Here is a 26829-nt window from a genome sequence, read left to right as displayed (position 1 = left end):
CCTTGCTTTCCTCAAGTGTCTTCACTCTGGAGGTGAAAGTATAAGCTTGGTCCTCACAAAGATAGCGGTTGAAAAAAAATAAAGCCTCAGGGAATCAGCTGATTCCTGGTAGGGAAGTTATTTGCAAATACAACCAGTTAGTCCTCATTCTTCAACTCTTTTCTAGAAACACGCTGTTAGAAAGAGTTAACTAGATGTTTGCAGGATGTGATCGGCGGTGAATGTGGCGTCCATGTTGCAGGGTGGAGTTCGCACACTCACAAACATGGCGGCACAGAAAGCCCTGAGCAACAATCTGTGCATGCTACCTTCATTATCATCTCCCCTTCTCCTCCTCTCTCTCACCCCACACCTTCCTCCCAGCAGCCTGCTGAACAGCTGAGGTGTCAAAGCTAAGCAAGGCGAAGAGGAGGAGGATGGTGGGTGGGAGGGAGGAAGGTGGTGTGTTAGGGGGGTTGTGGGTGACTGGGCAGGGTTTGGTTCCCACCAGCATCACTACACCATTTGGGAACGGACACACAGACGCGTCCATGAACCAAAAGCTTCAGTTTTCCTGTCAGTTGCTTGATTTCGAAGCACAATTACAAACAAGTACATCAGATTTTAATCACTTCACCCAGAAGCTCACATTTTTTCAGCGCGGCGTTTGAAGTTTTTGGGCTTCCAGTTTCTGTTTATTATTATTTTGTTTGACTCTTAGTTTTCCTGTTGTTTGCACTTTCTTCTTTGTGTATTTCCTCAGTATTTTCAGTCGTGCATTCTTAGGTGCTGTTTATAGTTGAGTTCATTAGTTTGCTCAGATAGAGTTTTCCTTCATATTAAGTTTACTTTTATGCCTGTTTTTCTCTGTTTAGCTGTTGTTGTTTACTTTCTGTTATCTTGCTGTTTACTTTTCTGGTGGACTTTGATTTCAGCTGCCAAAATAAAGGCTTGTTTTTGGTTTCCTTTGTCATGAAATACAAGCCATGTCCACACTAATACGTTTTCGTTTGAAAACGCATCTTTTTCTCTCCGTTTTGGCCTCCCGTCCACACTGAGACGCCGTTTTCGGTCAAGGAAAACGCAGCGTTTTGAAAACGCTCTCCAAAGCGGATCCATTTGAAAACCCGGAGACTTTTTGAAAATGATGACACATTTTAGTCATGTGATGCAGTCATGTGACCAATTAAACTAAGATAGCGGAGGGCATTATACAGCAGTTATTTTGTTTGCTCTCAATTTTGACAGCCCTATTAAAGATTAATATCAGTCTGTACATGCTCCAGGTGGCTTTTCTTCAAATTCTTTCATTCTCACTCACTTTTGCAACTTTGTATTTTTTGTGTTACTTGCAGCAACAACTCCACCTCATTGTTAGTCCATTAAAAAAACTCTGTGCTTTTCCTCAACATTTTGCCGCAACGTTTCAAAGAGTAAATAAGCGGCAGACAGAAATGAGGCACGCCAAATCTTCTTGTGTTTCAACCATATTTTTGATATCCAGGTGTTTGGACTTGTTGATATGTGACATATCTCCTGCTGTGAAATCTTTCTTGCTTTTACATTATTTAAGAAGGAAAACATCCAAAGTTATTTTTGTAAGTGTAAGAAGAATTTCTGCAGCGACTTCATGTTCATTGAGGAGAGGCAGATTGATTCCTGGAGGGCCGATGAAGGATCATTCAAGATGTTTTTCTCTTTGGAAAAGTACTTCAGGTGTTACACTTCTGCACTTCCTCCCACTGAGTGTGTGTGTGTGTGTGTGTGTGTGTGTGTGTGTGTGTGTGTGTGACAGGCCGGTGTGTTTGGAGTTAGCGGTGGACGACAGACTGTCCCTGAGGCACTGCAGGTGTTTGTGAAAGGAGCGAGTTAAAGAAAACAGACAGAGGAAGAAAAATGAAAGAGAAACAAAGAGAAGACAGACAAACGAAGTCGTTTATTTACTGTAAAAAAAACAAACCTCCCAGCAACAGACAGCGACAGTGAAGCCTCTTAAATGGCCAGCAGGGGGCGACACCTCTAGTCTGATTGAAGTGAAGTCAGTGAGAAAAGGACTCGGCCTCAGTCATTAGTTTAAACTCTTATTGCAGAAAATGTGTTTTCTTTGTAAAAGATGGTCCCACTGAACTCAAAGAGGACAATTAGGTAGGACAAAAGACGAGGAAACACTCAGCCTGAAGTTTTAGTAATAAGTGGAGAAGAACACAGTGTATACAGGCTATGCTTGATCTTCAGATCAACATGCAGAATCTGTAAATACTGAAACCTTTCTGCATCCCACTTGAATAAAAACAATAATCAACAATAACGTTAACGCAGCTCCAAGTTTGAAGCCATGATTTTCTGGTGGACTGGAGAATGAACTGTCGCCCCAACCAAGTGAGTCTGAATTTTTTTAAAAGTGATGGAGGACGAGATGAACCAGTGGAGTTAACAGTAATGCACTGCACCAAGAGCTGAATGTGGAGCGTGAGAGGAGGAGATACTGGGCAGCTGATGATGTGAGACCCAAAGGCAAACAAATAGCTTACCTGAGCATCACTGGAGCACTCGCTAACGTCACTCCACAGGTGTGTCAAAATTCAGGGGCTGCATCATTCAAGGTCCGCATTCGTAGACGGCTGCATCACGGTGAGGCTACAAAGGCCGCACAATTGTATCCTCGTTTTCTTGGGTTTTGAAGAGTGCATGGGGTGGATCCTATCCCTTAGTATTTTTATATCTTCTCTTTAACAGCTCTGTGCTACACGCCATTGCTGTTACTAGGCAACAGGAGTTACGCTAAGATAACGTCATAGGTAATTTACTCCACAGAGCTCTAAAAAAACGTCATAGGTTTAACTCTGTCTGTGATGCTGGATTTAAAAAAAAAAACATATTTACAGTTAAATCGTTCAGAACATGTTTAGCGCCTTTGTGTCCGAGTACAGAGCATGAAATCACTGGGTTGGTTGGTTGATTACTGCTAAAAGTTCTCGATTAGTTTAAGTTAGCTAACTAGAGAGAACTAACTCAGAGGAAAACGAGGAAACTGAAAATCAGTGTAATGGGACTCATCTGTGTACTGCCTTTGGCTGCTACGACTTTATGTTTAAAGCAAACATATTCTGTCCACTTCAACTCAAATGATTTTTATAGCATCAAATCGCAACAACAGTTGGTTCAAGGCGCTTCTTCAGCTGTAAGTGGTTCTTCATTGTTGGCTAGCTGCACTGAAACAGGAGAATCCAGCTGTTAGCCGTAACACCAGTGTTTGTAGAGCGCTTTGTAAATGAGGACTGTGTGGAGGAGAGGCTGTTGGAGTCAGGTGACCTGGTGGTTCAATGGCCTGACCAGATGAAGTCAATGCTGTTCCCGCTGCATTTGACTTTTCTGCACAGGGATGGGTGGACAGAGTGATAGAGCTGCAATAATAAGGTGCAGTTTAACCCCCAGTTATATCGGGGTTCTTTTCCCAAGCACACCTGAATAGTTTACAACACAACAGGAGCATCACTCCACAAACACAGAGTTTCTAAATCTGTGATAGTTTTTTAGAGCAGGCCTCCACGGTGTAAATTACATTTAACACATGAAGTGTTTCCTGTCCACTTCGGTTAGTTAGTGTTAAGCAGCTATTTTACACTTGAAAGCGTGAAAGCACTACCTAGGCTAGTTTTGTGCCTACACTGGACGCACTATAATGTTGCTGGCACCCGGTTTCAATAGATTCACACTTTGAATTAGGAATTATTTGTTTGCACTAATAAACACAGCTGCCTGCAGGCTGAGGCCACCAATAAAACATTATGTTGGTGTTGCAGGTTTTGACGGAGCTTAAATGGACTGCTTCTTAAACAGCAGTTTTCTGCTACTACTGCATGCCTCTTTCACACATTCATACGTTCACACAAGGGCCTGAAAATCAGAAAGTATTCACAGTGTAAGTTATTTTTTTGCACTGCTTCATAAAATATGTTAAAATCAGGTGATTTTGAGGGTGTCAGGTTTGAGATGCCGATTGACTTCTGCTGTTCTTTAGTCCCTCTTTGTGTTTTTATTCCCGCTGATCGTGGATGCTCAGAGCTCTCCATAAACACTCTGTCTCTGCTTTCAGCACTGATGTGATGGTGAGACGCAGTCAGATAAGAGACATACGTTAGTAAAGAGTAAGAAGAAAATCTCTCTCTGGCTGACAAATGTCCCTCAGTTATCAGATAGACTGTTTGCCTGAACACAAACTGTCAGATGGAAGTCAGAGCCAGAGAATCCGAACATTAGGAGACAAACTGTGAAATCTTTGCGAAAGCTGACTTTCCAAAATTATCCGCCTCCTGCCAGTAAGCTGGTGGAGTCTGATAGGTGTGGGAGAGCCGACCGTCTGTTGCTGCAGTAATTAGCAGCAGATGATGGCAGAGGCGGCTCGTGATGAGACACACGCTCCTGTAGCCGGAAGGTCAGAGGTCAGCGTTGTCTTTACACTTTCTGTTAACTGTTTATTTAAAATTTTACACCTGAAAAAAAACCCACCCAAATTCAGTTTAACAGCTTCACGACTGAAAAACGCTGGGCTCTGCTTCCATCGTCAGGCTGTAGTGAGACTGAAGGAAAAATGTGTCATAACCAGCAATGATTCACAAAAATCCTCAGGAAGAGTATTAAAGAGGTGAGAGCAGGTTAAAGGCAGAGTATAGCCGTGGGTGCAGCCTGAGAGGCAAAATGCACTGACACACTGATCTCTAACACACTGATGCTGAAGGAAGATAAGACTTTATTGATCCCACGGCGGGGAATTTTTTGCGTTACCTCAGCTCAGGTAGAGAGGTGCAGAAGGAAAATACAAATAAAATACAAACAAATATAAAATAAGGAAGATAATACACTATATACAACGTACACAGTATGTGATTATGGATATAGTTGTGGAAATATGCAAGACATATATTTAACTATTCTACCACTACTATTCTTATGTAAGTAATAGATATCTATAAGTATAGACATGTACACACACATGTACACACTAAATATACATGTATGCATATACATACACATATACCTGCACACGTCCATACACATAGAAGGTGTATAGTGGTGACCGTAGATGTCCACAATGTCCAGTAACTTATGACATCGTGATTGAGGAGTTATAGAGTCCGACTGCTGTTGGGATGAAAGATCTGCGAAAGCGCTCCTTCCTGCAGCGAGAGTGTTTCAGTCTCTGACTAAAGGAGCTGCTCAGCTCGTGTTTTCATTAATCCGTCTTAAAGTTTGGCCTGAAATTACTTTCTAAACCTCACTGTCTTCATGTTAACTTGCTGTCTTCATCCACAGACTATACAGAAGCATCACACAGACACAGATTCCTGCTAATCAGTGCTCAGTAACATCCAAATAAAATCCTCCAAGTTTACTGTGCACCAAAACTGGAGCTCAGCTTTCTCAGACGGTCTGCTAGTACAGTAACCTCACAGCAGCCATATTACAGGTCAGATGATGTCATAAAAATACTCCAAAGACTCCACCAGCACAAACATGGTCCAGAGGTCCAGTTCAGGGATTCCAATTAGCTTGGGTGAAGCCTAGCAGACAGCTAGCAGCTACAGCTACCTGTCAGTAAAAGAGGCCACGCCCCCAATAATACAAACTTTTCACACAATTTAAACAGGTGAATTATAGCAGGGAGTAAACATGCTTATTTCTGCAGTTAACTGTCTCATACAGGTGATATGGCCAATGATCATCTGCATGGGACAGGTGGCTTCATTTATAACCCCACATGTTGAAAACTGGCTTTAATAATTTGCATTACCAAACTGCATGGATCACTAGTTTGTAGCAAAAAGCTGGCTAGCAGTAGCTGATACACTACTTTCGCCAGCCGGTGGATGGTGTCATGGCAGACATGGCCTTTTTAAAAAATATACAGTCTATGCAGGCAACAGAATATTTATCTATCTGTATGATCTGCAGGTCTTACATATAGTATCCAGGTGCATTATGGGTAATGAAGGAGCCAATCAGGAACCCTTAGTTGCTCAGACGTCAGTTTTCGAGATCAGGACAACAGTCACAACCAGTGTCCCTCCTGCCTCTGCCACCTTGTATTGTCTAAAGCAGCGCACAGAGCGGGCTGACCTCAGGGTTCAGGAGTCCTGCTCCGGGTCCGCCTTCATCCCCAGTAAAAACAGGATCATTTAGGAAAAGCATATGTATGTGCATCTGCTCGCCGTGACTCTCGGAGAACCGCGGACGCTCTGAGACGCTGTTTCGAGCACCAGAGGACCGATTTTAAACCGAGTGGCCATCTGTCTTTCTCTTCTCTGAGTTTTTTTGGCACCCGAGGGTGCAGCGGGTGGGGGTGGGTGGGGGGGCAGAAGAGTCGGCCTCTACTCGACACCCCAGACAAAAGAGTCTCTAAAGAAAAGAAGGCAACAAATGCTCATCCAAGAACCTCCTCAGAGACCAGGACGAATCGTTCAGAGAGCAGGAGCATGGAAATGTGAAGGAAACACAAGATTGAAGACATCTGAAGACGTGTTGGACATAATGTGGCTCAAATCACAGCAAAAAGTTTCAGTTAGAATGGAAAAATACTCAAATAAAGGAATAAATCCACAACAAATTTAATAACAGGGGACAATAATGGTCTGCAATGCTTTTGCTGGCCAAAGTTAATCTTAATAATTCTCTCACAATAAACTGATATTAATCCATTAATTAGGAACTCCAATATCAATCATTTTTTTCTTTGTAAACTTACAGTAAAAAAAGTATTGCTTTATTGAATGAAAGCCAAGGACCTAAGCATGGCTTTCTTATGAATACATTCATTTATGGCGAAATAGGTGCTCATTTTTTAGGAAACTGAGGGAAGTTTTCATGAAATTTTCTGAAAAATACAGTCATATACATATACATATTCCAGTGTTGCTCTAAACCAGACCTTCCCAAAGTGTGGGGCCCGCGTGGGGCGCAGAGCCATGGCGGGGGGGGGGATGAAAAGGGGGGAAAAAAAACGCCAAAATGCTTGGACACTGCTAGCACGGGCGCCTACAGAAACGCAAAGCAGGAGATGAAGCATCGCTGAATATGTTTCCAAACCAACTTCATTTTAAGCCAAAGACTAGAAAATATGGTGAAGCATATCTGCCCTTTGGCTTCACCTGCACAAGTGCCAAGGTAGGTCTCCCCTGCAGAATTGTTTTTCCCTGTGTCGGGAGTAGCGCTGGGCTCTTCAAATCAAATTCGTGATTTTTAGTTCACAAACAGTTGTTGTAATGACTAACTACTCCTGACATTTTGGAGATGTTAGCTCTTTATACAGTAAAGTTACAGTGGGATACAAATAGTGCGATATGGCAGCCTCGCTTCTGTCAGTCTGCCCCAGGGCAGCTGTGGCTACAACTGTAGCTTGCCTCCACCAGTGTATGAATGTGAGAGTGAATGAATAGTGGTATTGTAAAGCGCTTTGGGTGCCTTGAAAAGCGCTAAATAAATCCAATCCATTATTATTATTATTAAATAATATCAGGCTGATCCTGCCACGATTTGTTCCCTCGGTTCAAATCACGGACAAACAGTATCCCACAGCTGTTTATGTTTTTGAACCAATTTTGCACAGAGAGGCATTTTTTGAAAAATGTATTGATAGCAATGTTGAACATTATTACACAGGAAAAAAACAACTACACGCAAAATAATCACATCGTGATGCCTTTGCCTTTCTAAATGGAGGGAGAGTAACTGCCTGTGTATATGTAAGCCTGTAAAACCTACAGATAGTCAGTTTAACAGTATTTTGTCTCTATCTGCCATTCTGCAATTCATCTCATGTAAACAATAACGTGGCGCACAGCGTGACGTGAAAAAAGGCACATACCTTTGACGTTGTGTGACGAACTCTGTATTCCTCGTCCACACATAAACGCAAAAAAGGAGTTTTAAAAAATCTCCGTTTTCAGTGATTCGAAACGCCGTTTACGTGTGGACGAAACAGCTGCGTTGTCAAAAATATCCGTGTAGGTGTGGACGTAGCGTAACAGAGTTAGTAGTTTATTTTATTACTACCTGTAATTTATTGCAGATTACTTGTGTTTGCTTAATTGTTTACTGAATGTTTGAGGTGTGAAATAAACCGCAATGGAGCAAAATATGGGTGTGTGTGTGGTTGGAGGATGTGTGCGTGCGTGTGCGTGCGTGTGCGTGCGCGCATGCACGCGGGGGCGCGAACATTTTTCTTGTAAAACAAAGGGGGGCCCAGCAAAAAAAGTTTGGGAACCACTGCTCTAAACACAGTTTTTATACTCTTGGACCTTTATGATGCTCAACTCTTCATTCTGTGACAGGTGAACACACCTGTCAGCATAAGATCCCGAACATATTTTTGTATTATACCTTCAGGCAGCTGTTTTTCTTAGATTTATAGTGTACCATCCATCCTCTTCCACTGATCCTTATCAGGGTGACAGGGTGGGGTCTCTGGAGCCTATCCCACCTGTCATAGGGCGAACCTGAACAGGACAACCTACACAACCATATCATGGTGCTGTAACACAACAATTTCCTTTGTGGGATCACACTTCACTTTCTACTTTGACATTTTGAAAAATCCCAATATAGAGTTTTAAGCCTAGAACTAAGCATACCAACTGTGAGAGGAAACATGACCATAAAATTTTTATTTTGGATAAAAAAGGAGCACGAGAAAAGGCTAAGGTGCAGGAAAGTGTACGTGATTACTTTTAATGGCGAAGGCACGGCACATCCCTGCTTCTACAGAGAAGAACTCTTCAGTCTAAGCCTTTTCAGCACTGCTGTGTTCTGTAACAACAGTCTGACTGCAAGTTTCACGCTTATGAACTAACCTGACTTTGTGGGTTTAAACATTTCCATAGCAACAGCAACCTCCACCAATCAGAGATGTTGTTACAAATTAGGATTATGGGTAGAGTAGTACTTTCAAGCAGGTTGATATCAAACAGAGATGTGGTTTCTACAGGAGTGCATATATTTTACAGTGTCAAAGCTTGCAGTGGTTTCAAGTGTAAACGGAGGGAAGTTTGAATAATATTTAAACTTGTTTAAATAAAATTTAAACTTGGTTCTTTGCTAAGTCGTTTCTTATATGTAGATATAACACTATATATATATATCCTTTCAGTCAGGTTTCAGAGCCCATCACAGCACAGAAACAGCTTTAATGAAGGTTACAAATGATCTTCTTATGGCCTCTGACAGTGGACTCATGGCTGTACTTGTCCTGCTAGACCTCAGTGCAGCGTTCGATACCGTTGACCATAATATCCTATTAGAATGATTAGAGCACGCTGTAGGTATTGCAGGTACCGCGCTGCAGTCGTTTGTATCACATCTATCCCTCTTCCCTCTAGCCCTCAGTTAATCCAAAATGCTGCAGCAAGAGTACTGACAGGGACGGGAAAGAGAGAGCATATTTGTCCTGTATCAGCTTCTCTTCATTGGCTCCCTGTTAAATCCAGAATCAAATTCAAAATCCTGCTCCTCACATGCAAGGTCTTAAATAATCAGGCCCCATCTTATCTTAATGACCTTATAGTTAGGGATGGGCACCGGTATCCGGTGCTATGATGGCACCGGTTCTGACATAAACGGTAGTAACCAGACCGAAAAGCAGCGCACATTTCGGTGCTTTTTTTTCCTGAGCTGTGATACATTTTAGATTCTAGCCAATCATTTTACGTTTCCGAGGATAGTAGGCGGGTCCAGGTACGTACATTCTTTTAGAGCAGAGCTACAGATTAAAAATGCCCAAGGCGAAGCGGTCAAAAGTATGGCTGTACTTCACAGCAAAATATGCAAACTCAGCAGCCTGCAACAAGTGCTTTAAGCTGATACTGTGACACTGTCAAAGGAGGTAACACCTCAAATCCGATGAAACACCTGGCGACGCATAGCGTGTTTTTTTAAAAGCCGAGAAATGCGCCGTATTTGATAGCTTGCTGTGAGACCTCACACCGTGCACATCTACTGCGGGTGTAGTGCCTGTTATCGGACCCGGAGTTAGCAACATCCCCCAAAAACCCGAAGAGGAGAGTTCTGGCCCCTAGCCCTGCCAGTGTAGCAGAAATGATGACGGATGATGATGGCAGCAGCAGCCGTTCTTCTCTGCGTGAGTAGCTTAATGTTGTTCCAGTGTAATTTACGTTGAGTAGGCTAACCACGTTATTACATTAATGCATGTAAGGTGAACTAGCAAACATCATCATAGTTACATGCGGCTGTCTTCTTGTTTGATGGCAGATACTCCCTTCACCCTGGCCAAAAAGGCTAAAATGACCAAAGAAAAAGTGGAAAACAGTTAAACATGAGAGGTTTTTGGACAAAGTTTGTGTTTTTTCCATTGTTTAAGCACTGCTTCCAGCCAAGAGTAATACCATATATGCCCCATAGCTGCAGAAAAGGCTAACATTGTTATCTTTTTACAAAAAAACAGCTGAACATGAGAGGTTTTTGGACCAATTTTGTGTTCTCCATTCTTTAAGCACCGGTTTGAGCACCGTTTAAGCACCGGCACCATTTCAAAAGTACCGGTTTGGCACTGGTATCGGATAAAACCTAAACGATACCCATCCCTACTTATAGTACCATATCACTCCATTAGCTGGGAGATTCCCATGATGCACTGAGTTTTTCCTTTTCAGTCACCTTTCTCACTCACTATGTGTTAATAGACCTCTCTGCACTGACTCATACTTGTTATTAATCTGTGGCTCTTTTCCACAGCATGTCTTCTATTCTGTCTTCCTTCTCTCACCCCAACATATGGCCCAGCAGATGGCCCCGCCCCTCCCTGAGCCTGGTTCTGCTGGAGGTTTCTTCTTGTTAAAAGGGAGTTTTTCCTTCCCACTATCACCAAAGTGCTTGCTCATAGGGGGTCATATGATTGTTGGGTTTTTGTCTGTATGCATTACTGCAGCTTCTACCTTAAGATGTAAAGTGCCTTGAGGCGACTGTTGTTAGTTTGGTTGATTTGGCGCTGTATAAATAAAACTGAATTGCATTGTTTACATCATTATGGCTCATAATAAAAATCCAGATAAAATCACGAATTTTACTCCAGGAACCTGACCGTTGAAACATGAGACCACAAACCACATGCTATCCGGTTGTTAAGTCTGACGTCACTAGCCGTGTCTGGGCCTAAACTCCGCTGCAGGTCCATATATCAAACGATCACTATGGCATTACTGAGAGTTGAAAAACTGTCTAAAGTCTTTCATCTTTAATAAAATGATCAGCGTTCTGCTCTACCAGGTGTAACAATTGAGTTTAACATCCAGGCATCCATGAAAACGGAATTTATGACATTTAACGGAGTTAGAAGTTAGCAGGAAGTTAGCTCGCTAGCTTCCATCTAAATACAATATAGCATGTCCTGACTACGGGGTTTTGGAAACAAATTAAAACGTACAGCTCTGTTATCACTTCCAACATAAATGAAGACAGAAAACTAAACAGCAGTGACGTTTGTAGGGTTACTGAAGTTTGGCAAGCTGTAGTTAATGATGTGCTACGTGACCGCTAGCGACACAGCTATGTTAGCATAATATAAACAAGCTAACTTTTTTTCCACTCGATAAAAGTTAACTTGAGTGTTCTCGGTGGTCAGGAACAAATGTAATCGCATGGCAGGATGCTGTAAAAGGACCAAACTTCAGCCAGGAGAACAACTGAGATAATCCATCCACAATACGAGGTTAGTCATTCATATACTGCTGCATGGGCTGGGCTGTAGTTACATCCTAAGGTTTTAAAAACTGAGCTTAAATAAATGATTAGCGGTAATAAAAGCCGAGGGAGGTCAACAGTGATCACTGACTGTTTTCGGAGCTTTTTGAGATTAAATAGAAGAAAATACAAAACATTAAACATGTTAACAACACAAAAGCCATATTAAACGCAGACTACTTTAGGCCTGGAAGTAGGATTCGTCACGTCATCACTTAACGACCGGATAGCTTGGCCACCATTTTGGCCCTTTGTTTTGTTTTTTTTATAAATTAACAATTAAAGTATCAAAGTGCCCCAGAATAAACTTTAAACTTGGTTCTTTGCTGAGTTGTCTGTTATATGTAGCTACAATACTGGTATATGCCTTAGGTGCTTCTTTCATGCCTGAATGGCTGAACAAACAAAACATATCTCTAAATATGGTCAGTGAGAAAACCTGGAGAGCTTTTGGTAAAGATCACAAAAACAAAACTAACCAGAAAGTCTGGCTCATCGGCAGTAAGATGTAAATGAGTGCACATTTGCCGTAATACTAATATTTAACCTCCTAAGACCCAAACTCTTTCATGGCATGCATTTTTAATTTCTCTTTGCTATTTGGGGTGACTGGGACCTGATTAATGTAAAAACAAAGAACTACCAGATTTTATTTTTTTTTTACCTGATTTTTGTTTCTGAGAAAAATGAGATCAACATATGAGGACATTCATTTTAAATTTTGATAGAACAGAGGCAGTATAATGTCCTCGTGAGTGGATATCAGGCCCTTGTAGAACAAAATTTAATATTTTGGTCTAGGCAACCCAAAATGTGATGTCCAGGTCCACCAGGTCCTAGGAGGTTAAAATGACATAAACTGTAAGTAAAACAAAATACATTTGTGTTTTTAAAGGTGTAAAGAGAGTTTTTGCCAGTTTTTTTTTTTTTTTGCATGTTTGCATGCAACATTGTGCAATGAGGGGCACTTCTTGAAGGAGACTTTGCTAACAGTGTTCAAATGTAATCCTAAATTATTTCATTTATTTGTGCACAAACCTGTGCACATTTTACATGTGATGCGTCTTGCATGGTGGGAGGTCATCAAAGACTTTCTCCATTTCAACTACAAAAGCTGGCAGGCCGCAGCTTTGGGTGACTATGATGGAACAACACTTGGCCTCTAAATCACATGAAGCTGAAACAGCTTAATTCCAAATTGCACAAAGTCTGTGCAAATCCAAAAAAGAAAGCCAGACGTGTTGAGTGGTGATAATAAAATATGAGGATAAGAGGAAGAAGCAGAGACCCACGGCTCCCACTTCAAATCAGGATCTCCACTTGGACAATACGTTCTATAAATAATTCTGTACCAAGTCCTATAAGTAAATATGTTTCAAGTGTTTCTGATGTTTTTGTTTCTTTTTTTATTGCTCTCAGACAGTAGTGTTATGATCTATTAATCAATAATTTTGTCTGAGCAGGGGTGCTTGAAAAGTTTTTTAACAATGGTTTGGCAATAAAATGTCTGAAAGTGAATCAGTGATGCTGAATAGTTTCCAGTATGTGCCATCAAACATGTGCAGCAGAGAGGCAAAGTAGTATTAAATCTATTGAGTAGTTTTTTGTTCAGGGAGTAGTTTTAAACGTTTTTTATTATCTGACGGACTAGTTTTAAAACTAATGGAGTAGATTATGTAACGGAGTAACTTTACACCTTAATGGAGTAGTTTTAAAACTAGCAATCGTTTTTATTACCTAACTGAATAGTTTTAAGACTAAAGGAGTAGGTTTTTTTTATTATGTCACAGAGTAGTTTTAAAACTAACAGAGTAGTTTAGGATTACCCAGAGTAGTTTTCCAATAATTTCAAATCTAGTTTTTTTATTATCTAACTGTTAACCTCCAGTTTGGACCCTTCCTGTGTCCAAATATTGACTTTCTCGCACAGTGAAAGTGGAAAATAATTTCTTTCAATATGAAAAGTTTCATGAAATATTATTCTTACACAAATAGCAATAAGGAAGGAAAATGTGCATGGAAAAACATGAATTACACAGATTAAATGTGTTCCATGAACTGCCATGTTGTTTATTGGGGGTATATAAATATTGCATCATATCAACTTTATTTAAACTTTGCAATCACACAGTCTCATTTTGGTTGTTTTTTTTTTCTCAGTTTAAGGCAAATTTATGTTTAAATTTAATTAACTACGTGTTTATGAAAAACTATGTTTTTAATTTTAGTTAAACTATAAGACTCCTGCTTTTAGCAACGTATGCCGTGGCCCTTCCACTAATTTTTTCGAGCTCAAGATTAAACTTCAGTTCCTTTGTTAGTGAATTAGGTCTCCTGGTCTGAGCTCTCGTCACCCTGAAGGATTTGGCAGAGTTAAGTCTCTGAGAGTCCAGCGGAAATAGGAGGACATGTTCATCAAAGCCTCAGACCCCTCCATCCCCGCCTCCTGAAAGAGAGACGCCATAATGAGGCTGAAAGAGGTGGGTGGCGCTTTGGAGGACCGGCCTGCGTCCCACTGGTGAGCCGACGTGACATGAAAGCGTCACCGAGGCTTTCCATCCAGTTCTGGGGACGAAACTGTGAATCTTATTTCCCGCTGCATCGTGTCTCCGTGATAACCTCAACGAACGTCCGCTCACCTCTGCACAGGAAGTGATCAGCGCAAGCCTTTCCTGCTAATTGAGGAGAAGATAAAGGGGTGCGCGCCCCCAGTAAATGAGAGAGGTTTGTAGAGAATAAGAGGTGGACGGGGCCCGACAGCGGGGGCCCCTTTGTGTCGGCGCAACACGAAGGAGATCAGCAACTCAGAGGGGGGAGGAGGAGGGTCTTTTTCAACAAATCCCAAAGGAACAAAGTGGGATTATCAGGTTCCCAGCGGCATGGGGCTATTCCTCCCATAACGTCATTAGGCGGCATTAAAGCGCTCTGCTTTTCTCTCCCTTCACACGAGTGAAAACCCGAGCGGGCCTACAGGAGATTAGCCGACTACAAGGTCTAATTGACAAACCAGGACTGCCGGTTGTCAATGAAGTGATGTTATCCCTGCCGGTGCTTTGAGTGGCTCGACAAGAGAGGCACAAAAAGGATTAGTAACGCTGATAGCTGTAAGGAAAGAGAGCGGAGTTTAACTTCCTGCTCAGAAATGAAGACTTTGGGGAATTCAAAATACTATGGAGGCCTTCAGCTGCCACAAACACCAAGGCAACCGTTGTAGTGATTTAACGCTATACTGTATAAATAAAATTGAATTAAATACGTTATTAAAATCACTAAATATATTTAATATTAAAATACAGCTCTGATCCCTGATGATTCTGTATTTATTAATATCTACATTCACACTTATTCCTTCATTCATTTCTTTTCATCTTTTAATATTTTTTTTCAGTATCCATTTCTTCCAAAACATTTTTTCCTGCATTTCTTTACCTAGTGGTTGGTGAACAAGCTAATGTAAAAATAAAAATAAATGCTGTTTCACCAAAGATTTTTTTTTGTCTATTATTATCTATTAAAACAAAATTAATACTAAGGTTAATTGATACTGAAGAAAGTTCAAGATTCCCTTTACTGTCTTTGCAAAAATAATAATACAAAGAAATTTCATTTCACCAGAACCAATAATGCAAGAACCAATCCAAGCAAAAATGAATAAAAGGGAGCTAAAAGAAAATGTATAGAATAAAATAAGATCACTTTTGTCATTTTAAATATTATTACTTAATTCTCTTTTATTTATATTTACTTTTGTCTTTGATAATTTAGCTGTGAAGAGTAGACAGGAAAGAGGGGGACAAAGAGCAGGAAAGAGCTGCAGATCAGACTGAAACCCAGGCCACTGCCTTTTGGCCTCATTCGAACGCCTCCTCAACCAGTCAACTAATTACTTTAAAATTATTATTTATGTGGTAGTTGCTAGTATCTCCAAAGTTTCGAGGTGGGGTATAAAAATGATTCACATTTAACTTTTGGCATTTTGTATGATTTTTTCTTACATTTTTTCCCTGTTTTTCTTTATTTTAAATTTTTTTTTCTTTTTATACTTTTTATGTTATCTAGTCTTTTTATGCAAATAGGTCAACAGTGGATCTAACTTAAAGTATGATTTAAGGTCAGGATTACTTTTTTGTTCATTATTAAAAATTGATGTGAATAAATACCTGAGCAACGTGATGTAGTTTTATTAACATTTTATTACAACATTAATTAGTTGCGCGTTCGTTTATCCATTAAATAATTTATTTATTAATTTTGTTTTAATTTTGGCAGTTATGTACCTCCATATTTGTGCAGACTAGAAAGAAAGGCCTTGTTTCCCCAAACATATTCATTTAAAAATTTTAAAAGGTTTTTACATTATGGGTCAACTATAGAACTGAGGGCTGGGTAATCTAACCTAACACTGTACTTTAGGTCAAGATCATTTCCTCTTATTCTTTAAGTTAAGGTTAGTACAAGTTTAAGTTAACACGTGGAGTAACACAAAGCTCAATTAAGAAATATTTTTAAAAAGTACCTTTTTTACCTCCATAGTAATCTGTATTTTTAATACATCTATCATCAGTAGAGAAAAGGGAAAAATAAGGGCCAGCGAATCAGTCAGGACGTCATTAAGAACATATATTGTAAAAATAACGAAAAAACAAGGGGAAATGTGTAAATATGAGTTTTCCCATTCCATCTTCAGGATTTTATGAATTATTAGTAATAATTAAATTCTCATGATGTTTTCTATCCAGGAACCCCCTGGATGGGTGGGTGGGTGGGTGGGTGGGGGGGGGGTTAATGTGAAACATCTGCACAGGAAATGCTGAGTTTATGTCTACTTGAATTTAGTTTAAGGCCTTGGTATTCTCCTGTTGAATGGGGTTTTACTTAAATTGTAGATGAAATTTAAATGATTTGGACTCTAAACAGACCTGAATATAAGCCGAACACCAATTGCAGCTCCCGCTGAGATTTTCTGTGCAATCAGCCACCGAGACGCCACAGAGGCGGTCGCCTGTTCCTGCATCCACTTCAAACTCTGCAGAGAAAGCCACGCCACCTAATGTCCCACTCGAGCCCCCATAGTCGTAGTCGTGTAATTAAAGGGTGATTAGGAGGCTGGAGCTTGATGAATGGGAGCCTAAATAGTCTAAATACCTCATGCTGCTCTGCTGTTGGACACAGCGTGGAGGACTTAATTGATTCAGGCTAATCAGCGGTCAGAATTAAAACTGTCACAGTTGTCTGGGAGAGATGGGGGGAGGGAATGAGGGAGGAGGAGGAGAACAGAAGGTTGAAGTGAGAGGAAGAGGAGCAGGAGGAGGTGGAGGAGGAGGGTGGATGTGTGTTATTGTAGAGGGAAGAAGAGGCAGCTCGGCAGAAGGCGTCTTGTATCATCCTGCATAAATTAAGCAAACACACACTTTACAAACACACTGGCGGATATTAAAGGAACAGTTTGTCGGACAATTAGGTGATATGGGCACTCATTAGCGCGGGACGTGACGGCCAACTACACGGCTGATTCTGGCACCGTGACGAATCTCCAGCCCCAAAATCCATGTTGCACTCAGAGGAACACTTTTGGTTTTAATCTTGTAGTTTTGGATGTGAAATCCTGTCAAGATGATGTTTTACACAACAGATTCATTCCTGAGATTTGAGAGAAAACAGAAAATATTCAGCAAGTCATAAATGAGACTGAGAAAGGCGCAAAACAACAACTGTGGAAAGTTTTTCTTTTCCCACATTTTAAAGAAACAGACCTTAGGCCTTAACACTGACTCTCTTTTTATGATATGAGAATGCATTTTAGATATCAAAGTAATGTAATTTTAAAAGAAAGATTATATTTAGAAATAATATTTTCAAAAATCTTCAGCCTAGCAGGAGATTTTTAAATCTCCATTTTCAGTGATCCAGAATATTGTTGGATGATGAACATAAAAGAATATTTCAGATGTTGACATTATGTAAAATCAGGGACAGAGGAAATATCTGAAAAGCTTTGGGGGATCTGCTGAAATCTATAAGAGTCAATCAGAATTGTGTTTCTGTTCGACCTGGTTCATGAAATAGTCACGACCTGTAATCTGTTGATATTTGTGTGTGTTCCTTATATAACATTATTTAGTCTCCCTGGTCATAATTCTTGCATATGGTGACTGATAAGAATAAATGTTTACACCTTTTATGCCGCAGAGCTCGAATCGCATGACAACATCACAGATTTCTAGGCATTAAAGCTGCATACACACACAGTTAATTTTTCATAAAGACAATTTCCTGACTTTGCTTTGAAAAAGGCAAAAAATAGAAAGATCTCAAGCGCTATCAAGAGCAAACCACAGGAAGAGCAGGCGATATAACCACAACCCTGAAGGACACCTAATCAGACGCTCACAAGCACAATAAGGCGCCAAAAAACGAGGTAGAGGAACACACCTTTGAGGTTTTAGACAAAATCTGTTTTCTTGGTTTGCATGTAAATGGTGAAACTGAGTTTCCAAAAAACTTCATCCTGGCAGGAATTTTTCAACGCTATTTTTTATAGTGATCAAAATGCCCTTTACGCTTGGACAAAACACCAAAGGACACATATAATGCTGCGTTTTAAAAAGTAGCCTAAAGCTACTTGGTTATTACTTGGTTGGGTTAGAGGTTTGGGTTAAATACAACCATAAGTTGAGGTTTTAAGTGTCCATGGTCCAAGCACAGCTCATGGGCTCACAGTGTTTTGGAAGCTAAATATTTAAAGGCTTCACAAAAAAATCAGTCTGTCCAACTAACAATCAAGTCTGGGCATGAAGTTTAGGATTAGGACTAATCAGCAAATAAACCAAATTACAGCGGATGGATCATCTCTGAACTTGTTTTATCCGTTCTTCGGTTTTCCCGTCAACTTCTACAGGACTGGAAGTGTGAAGCCATTTTTTAGGCAGCGCAACATTTGCTCAATTTTTCTGACCAAGAAGCTACACCCATGTTTTATACCGTCTACCGTCTGTGGTTACGTGTTTCATCTGATCCAACATTGTGTCATAAATCCACAATGGCGAACAATTTAACGTCAGGTGGTTAGCAGTCACATGACTGCAAAATGCAAATAGCTTTACATAATTATGTAGAAGGTGTTATGGGTCACCAAAAACATATACAGAACACTACAGGGTCAATGATCAGGAACAATGCTAGAAAAAATCACCATGAAACAAGATGCAGCAAATTATTTAAGACTTTTGAAGCTGCTTCAGCTTAAAATCAGCCTATCAGCTCTTTCTGACCTTTGACCTCCTCGGTGCTGGCTGCATGCGCACAGCCTGAAGTCTCAAAAACAAAAAGCATATGTCTCATTACACCCAGGCAGGCTGCTGAATCGCTAAAGAATGAGCCGTCCTGCAAAAAAAGGAAAAGAACAAACTTCGCTGAACAGCAACAACGCTGCTGTGAAACAATGGCCACTTTGTATGTCAGCGTGTGTTTGGCACGACGGCGTGGTGAAATATGTCACGGCAACATGTTTCGGCCACGGCGTGGAAGTGAAGGCGACGCCTCCAGTTCTCACAGAGCGACGAAACTGCAAATGAATCACACAGAAATACAGCCTCACGCACACACAATCAACAGCTTGTTTTTTTTTCTGTCTGCAACTACTCTTTAAATCACAAATAAATCTTAAAATAAAATCTGATTGTTTTTAACAGGCAACTGTTTTTCAGAGGAGAAAAGCACAAAATCTAACAGTGGCATTTTGCCACTGAAGAAAGTGTCATGAAAATGGCTTCATGTTTTAATTACCCCTGAATTTAGAAACTGAGAGTTGAATTAAAGCTGAAGAGTCGGTCTCTTTTTAACTTTATTTGGAATAACGGACCAACAATAAAACAGCTCATGGACATCGGTGATAGAGTATGTACCAATAACACCAATAACCATGTGCTTTTAATGACGTCTGTGAACTTTACAAGTGGAATGATTGCACAAAATGCATCTTATTGACTTCAAAAACAAAAATTGGATTATTTTGGATTTTCTTTGATCCACACAGGAACAAAAGTACACACAGGTTCAAATACATACATATACTCAGACTTAAGTGGTGATGAAGGAATGAATTAGTGACTCTGACTGACAGCAACTGGCAGTTTCTCTTTGAATATTTGGGGAATTGGAGGGAAACCACTGATGGATGACATCAGCTTGGGCTCTAAAAATTCTAGAGAGTTGAAATTTAGGACGTGAGGTTTGGTTTATCATTTTGGAGGGCTTTCTTTTTGATTGCGCTAGGATTTTAGTTGTTTTTCATAAATTTGCCTTTTAATCTGCTCATGTTTGAGCAGGCACAGATTAACTCTAACAACGGATGAATATTTCATCCACTGGTGCATGTTTGTATGTGCCATCAGTGGCTTTTTTCACGACTGTTGACTCACTCTTAGCGGTTTTCACAGCTCTGAGCTCAGTTCGTGGTTCAGGATTGTTTGCCTTCCTCAGAGATAAGTTCAAGTAGGTGTTAACAGCTTAAACAAACAGTGTCACGGTTGGAGGATAAGGGACATATTAATGTTGGTGTTGGAGTTATCCAGCTATCTTTGATTCATCTCACTTTGTCACAAAACGTGTTCACCTTTAATTCAGGCTGATTGTTGTTGTTGATTCTGATGAGAAGACCTAATGATGGGTAGAACAGACAAACACAACCGGAGTTTTAAGGATATGGACTTTTCTTCTAACATCTTAGATCGTTATCTGTAGATGAAAAGATCCATAAGGTGATAAAAGTCAGTAACAGAAATTGTTAAAATGAAATAAAATAAAAGTCAGACTATTCAGAGCTTAACTGACAATCTCTGTGCTTTTAGCTTTTCTCCAGTATGATTGGGATTAATGGACTCATAAATCACGGAAACTAAATATCTTTGTGCGTTGGTTGCGGAAAACCTCAACGAAGCCTTCCTGGATGTCACAATAAAAAAGGATCTCATATTTAACCCTGTAAGACCCAACCTATCACAAAATAGCCAGAAAACTCTGATTTTTTGGAACTAAGATGTTTATTAACCCTTATAACAAAATCCACAAATTCTTTTTTGCTATATCATGTTGTGTATGATATATTTTTATTGTATATTTATTATATATTTTTTGTATCATATTTAATACATTGGGCATTTTTGGTAACTTTTTGTTAACAAAAATGTTAACTTTAGACAAAAAATTGTTTTGTCCATAACACTTTGAAATGATGGCAAGTATTGATCATGTTGGTGAGGTCTCAGAAACTCATGTATCAAATATGATACAAAGGGCATTATACTGTTAAATAGATTATGTGATCTATTTTAAAACAAATGCTTGATCGTGAACAAAGGGTCCAGTGGTATTTGATGAGATTTCAAACTTAAAACTAAAACCAAAAATCTAAAATCAATGAAACACTGACAAAAAATCCAAAAATCAAAGAAAGAGACAGACTTTTAAGGACAGGACCGATAATCTTCCTAAACTGGGCTGTTCTTATTGCAGTGGGAGGACTAATATTATAAATGTTATTATACTGCCCACTGCTTCACTGAGTGAATGGGTTAAATGCAGAGACTAATTTCCCCAAGGGGATCAATAAAGTATACATTACATTACATCTATTCATCTCTGGCTCTCTTCCACAGCATGTCTTTACCCTGTCTTCCTTCTGTCACCCCAACCAATCGCAGCGGATGGCCCCGCCCCTCCCTGAGCCTGGTTCTGCTGGATGTTTCTTCCTGTTAAAAGGGAGACAGGATGAAAGACATGCTGTGGAAGAGAGACAGAGGTTAATAACAGATATGATTCAATGCAGAGAAGTCTATTAACACATACTGAGTGAGAAAGGTGACTGGAAAAGAAAAACTCAATGCATCATGGGAATCCCCGGCAGCCTACATCTATTGCAGCACAACTAAGGGAGGATTCAGGGTCACCTGGTCCAGCCCTAACTATATGCTTTAGCAAAAAGGAAAGTTTTAAGCCTAATCTTAAAAGTAGAGATAGTGTCTGTCTCCCGAATCCAAACTGGAAGCTGGTTCCACAGAAGAGGGTCCTGAAAACTGAAGGCTCAGTTTTCAGGGGTGACAGTGTGAGAGCGAAGTGCTCTAATAGGGTGATATGGTACTACAAGGTCATTAAGATAAGATGGGGCCTGATTATATAAGACCTTGTATGTGAGGAGCAGGATTTTGAATTCAATTCTGGATTTAACAGGAAGCCAATGAAGGGAAGCCAAAACAGGAGAAATCTGCTCTCTCTTTCTAGTCCCTGTCAGGACTCTTGCTGCAGCATTTTGGATCAGCTGAAGGCTTTTCAGCGAGTTTTTAGGACATCCTGATAATAATGAATTACAGTAGTCCAGCCTGGAAGTAATAAATGCATGAACTAGTTTTTCAGCGTCACTCTGAGACAGGATATTTCTAATTTTAGAGATGTTGCGCAAATGGAAGAAAGCAGTCTTACATATTTGTTTAATATGTGCGTTGAAGGACATGTCCTGGTCAAAAATGACTCCAAGGTTCCTCACAGCGTTACTGGAGGCCAAGGTAATGCCATCCAGAGTAAGAATCTGGTTAGATACCATATTTCTAAGATTTTCAGGGCCGAGTACAATAACCTCAGTTTTATCTGAATTAAGAAGCAGAAAGTTAGCGGCCATCCAGGTCTTTATGTCTTTAAGGCATTCCTGCAGTTTAACTAATTGGTGTGTGTTATCTGGCTTCATGGACAGATAGAGCTGGGTGTCATCTGCATAGCAGTGAAAATGTATGCTATGTCTTCTAATGATACTGCCTAAGGGAAGCATGTATAATGTAAACAGAATTGGTCCTAGCACTGAACCCTGTGGAACTCCATAATTAACCTCAGTGTGTGAAGAGGACTCTCCATTTACATGCACAAATTTGAGTCTATTAGATAGATATGATACAAACCACTGCAGCACAGTACCTGTAATACCTACAGCATGTTCTAATCGCTCTAATAGGATATTATGGTCAGCAGTATCGAATGCTGCACTAAGGTCTAGCAGGACAAGCACAGAGATGAGTCCACTGTCAGAGGCCATAAGAAGATCATTTGTAACCTTCACTAAAGCTGTTTCTGTGCTGTGATGAGCTCTGAAACCTGACTGAAACTCTTCAAATAAACCATTCCTCTGCAGATGATCTGTTAGCTGTTTGACAACTACTCTTTCAAGGATTTTTGATATGAAAGGAAGGTTGGAGATTGGCCTATAATTAGCTAAGACTGCTGGGTCTAGAGATGCTTTTTGAGTAAAGGTTTAACTACAGCCAGCTTGAAGGCCTGTGGTACATAGCCGATTATTAGAGATAGGTTGATCATATTTAAGATCGAAGAATTAATTAATGGCAGGACTTCTTTGAGCAGTTTTGTAGGAATGGGGTCTAAAAGACACGTTGATGGTTTGGAGGAAGTAATTATTGAAGTTAACTCAGAAAGATCAATTGGAGAAAAAGAGTCTAACTTAACATCAATGATACTAAGAGTAGCTGTAGATAATATTACATCTGTGGGATGATTATTGGTAATTTTTTCCTCTCATGATTAAAATTTTATTTTTGAAGAAGTTCATGAAGTCATTACTAGTTAACGTTAAAGGGATGGTTGGCTCAATAGAGCTCTGAATTTTTGTCAGCCTGGCTACAGTGCTGAAGAGAAACCTGGGGTTGTTCTTCTTTTCTTCAATCAGTGACGAATAGTAAGATGTTCTGGCTTTACGGAGGGCTTTCTTATAAAGCAGCAAACTATTTCTCCAGGCTAAATGATGATCCTCTAAATTTGTGACACGCCATTTCCTCTCCAGCTTATGAGTCATCTGCTTTAGGGTACGTGTTTGAGAATTATACCACGGAGTCAGGTACTTCTGATTAGAGACCTTAGTTTTCACAGGAGCTACAGTATCCAGAGTCGTACGTAGTGAGGAGGTCAAACTATTAACAAGATAATCGACCTCTGTTGGAGCAGCGTTCGGATAGCTGCTCTGCTCTGTGTTGGTACAGGGCATTGAAGATGATAACAGTGGGTGGATTATATTCTTAAACTTAGTTACAGCGCTTTCAGAAAGACATCTACTTTGATAAAGTCTACTCTCCACTGCTGTGTAATCAATTATTGTAAATGTAAATGTTATCAGGAAATGATCAGACAGGAGAGGGTTTTCAGGAAACACTGTTAAATGTTCAGTTTCTATGCCATATGTTAAAACAAGATCTAGAGTGTGATTAAAGTGGTGGGTGGGTTCTTTTACATTTTGAGAGAAGCCATGAGGTACAAGGTTATAAGATACCATGCCAGCTAATTTTTGGATTGAGTGTCCTAAAAATCACACTCTCTGATGAACAGGTCGATTACATTCACACATAAGTGTTTGAGTCCAGCGATGAGATAGACCCACTTCAAAGAAGCTTTCACTAAAACTGGCCAACAACAGCTAACAGGAGCGCATACATAACTCAGTATGTAATCTGTAATCTGGTGATATAGATGTATGTATGTTTACGGGCAATTTACAAACTGGAGTTCCTGATGGGTAATTTTGCTCCTTTGAATGGCGCCTACTGGATGAAATCTAAGATAAAAACCAGCGTCAGAAACAGCAGCACCTAGCTGTAGCTTTTGATATAAAAGCAATAAATCAGTATTTTAAACTGGTAACAGGGCTGACTAATGGGAGCTATTACACTGCTTGTTAATCCTGTCATCTTCATGAGATAGTCCTCAAAACTGATGAGTAAACTGGGCTAAAATAATCACGTATAATTTGTGAGTTTTCACAAATACTGTATAGAATATATGTCTATATTTAAATTAAGCTACAACTAGGTTTTCTGCTACTACATGCTGATTGGTTGGTCGTTCCTCAGTGGTGCACATTTTCTAATTTTAACTCCAAAAGGCAAGTAAGGGGTGCATGTTCTATGACCTCCCTAATACTCATACAAATTTACTTTAAAACGACAGACACAAGTAGAATGAAGATGGAGCTGTATCTATGGCTCACAATTTACAGTAAACTAATGAGACTGGTGGTCGGCTGAAGTCGGAGATCACATGACTTCATTATTACTGGATGGTGTGTGTGTCTATGTTAAAGCAGCTGCTGCCCATCGGTCCCTGATGACATCACTGTGGTTTGGTTAATGATGGAAGCCAAGCTGCAGGTACAGATGGTCCACAGGAGACAGTTACCAACAACACACACACACGTTTTCTGCACTTCAGAGGACATTACACTCACATTTAAAATGACCTGTGTGTCATATGCAGAAAATGGTTATTATTATTATTTATGCATACATAATATATATGTGTACTGTGTGTTATGTATGTTGTCCAGCAGCTGCGAGAGGAGTACAGGAAACATCAGATTACCTCACTGTAGGGGTTAGTACATGCAGCAGTTACACTGGAGCTGACGCACATACTCGTGCACATACAGGTCCACACATGTTTAGTTTATGCACGCGCACAAAGCACACATTAGTGTGTCCCTGAAGGTGTGCATTAGCTATGTTTAAGGTCTGCAGGGAGCTAGTTAACTAACAGCCTGAGGGTCATCATTAGTGTAACTAAACTTCTCGTTCACTGAGTCTGTGAGCCAGACCAACAAACAAACAGTAAACAAAGTAAACAAACACATCTGGGACTGGAAAATGATAATGATCTAATGAATAGTCTTCTACGCCGATATATATGTTGAACAACAGTAAAAGCAGACAGAGGGGAGGAGCTCGGGGGGAGATATTGACCAGGATGTGAAGCTCTGAAAAGCCACTGTGTCACTTTAAACGCTAAATTATAAACCAAGCTGCCAACCACAACCTCTAAACAATGCCTGATACTGTGTAGGTCTCCCTTAAGGCAGTAAAGCAGCTCCGACCTGTCGGGGCACGCACAATGGGCTTCTGGGTATTCTGTAACTCTCAGTACGTTAGTCCTTTGTGTCTGTGGCATCAACTTTATATCAAACACAGACTCAGCTTCCAGGTCTGAAATGTGAAGTCTCAAACGTCCTCTTGTTATAAAGTCTGACTGTATTTAAATGAATGAGAGGTACCTTATTAACTAGTGGGTGGTGTCATGGTGGTACAATCCATCTTTTGCTCACTTTGCTCTGTAAAAAGTCTGCTGATGCATTGTTGAATAAATGTGGAGACCCTCAGGGGTTGATCCAGGGCCCCTCACTGTTTCTGTTACCACTGCATAAAGTTACTTAAAAGTTCAAACTTTCTTTTTGCCTCTATGCAGATGATACCCTGCTGTCTCATCACATCAGTTCCAGCCTGGCTTTCCATTAGAAACTCTTGGATGATGACTAACCTTCTTTGTGTTCAGTGGGCATTAGCTGCACTCAGTGCTGCAGTTCCTCATGTTGTTTGCATCCAGGACCTCTGATGTCTATCTTCAGTACCACCAATAGCAGAGAAGAAAAGTCAGTGTTGCAGAATTTGTCCCTGTACCTTATCTTTTAGCTTTAAGGTGACTGCTGGTGGATCTGAGGGGAGAAAACCTGAGCTAAACTATTCATTGCTAATAACAATCAACCTTCACGTCTCCTGGGGTCTGTTTGGCTCAGAGTTATTTAAATGTAATTAATGAATCTCTGAGTGGTCAGCACATCCTTCAAAGAACTTCAACAGGAATGTGTCCATGGTGTGTCCAGCTGCCATAATCGCTGCTTCCACTTTAAATCTCCACAGCCGACTTATTTTTCCCTGACCGCCTTTAAAGCAGCTTCGACTTTATGCTCTCTTTATTTGTCACTGCTCGTCAGGAGGAGGTTCTGCTCTTATCTTTAAATGCTGTCATTCTGTAAACTGTTTATTGTCCTCTGTGTGCACACAGCTCGACAGCAGGTCTGAGCTACAGCTGGTGTGTGTGTGTGTGCGTGTTAATTGTGACCCGTGGGCTCCATGTGAAGGCTTGGTATAATTATCTGTGTAATTGTTGTGTATTTTGTAAAGTGCCAGATCATTTAATTCAGGATTAGATCTTCTCACCTCCAAACGGCCAGGGGCGATGCTCCCACTTTACCCCCACCCCTCCCACACACACACACACACACAC

This window comes from Perissodus microlepis, chromosome 2, assembly GCF_051167445.1.
Source record: "Perissodus microlepis isolate ML-2025 ecotype Zambia chromosome 2, ASM5116744v1, whole genome shotgun sequence".
Classification (NCBI taxonomy): domain Eukaryota; kingdom Metazoa; phylum Chordata; class Actinopteri; order Cichliformes; family Cichlidae; genus Perissodus; species Perissodus microlepis.
This window is presented reverse-complemented; position numbering follows the sequence as displayed.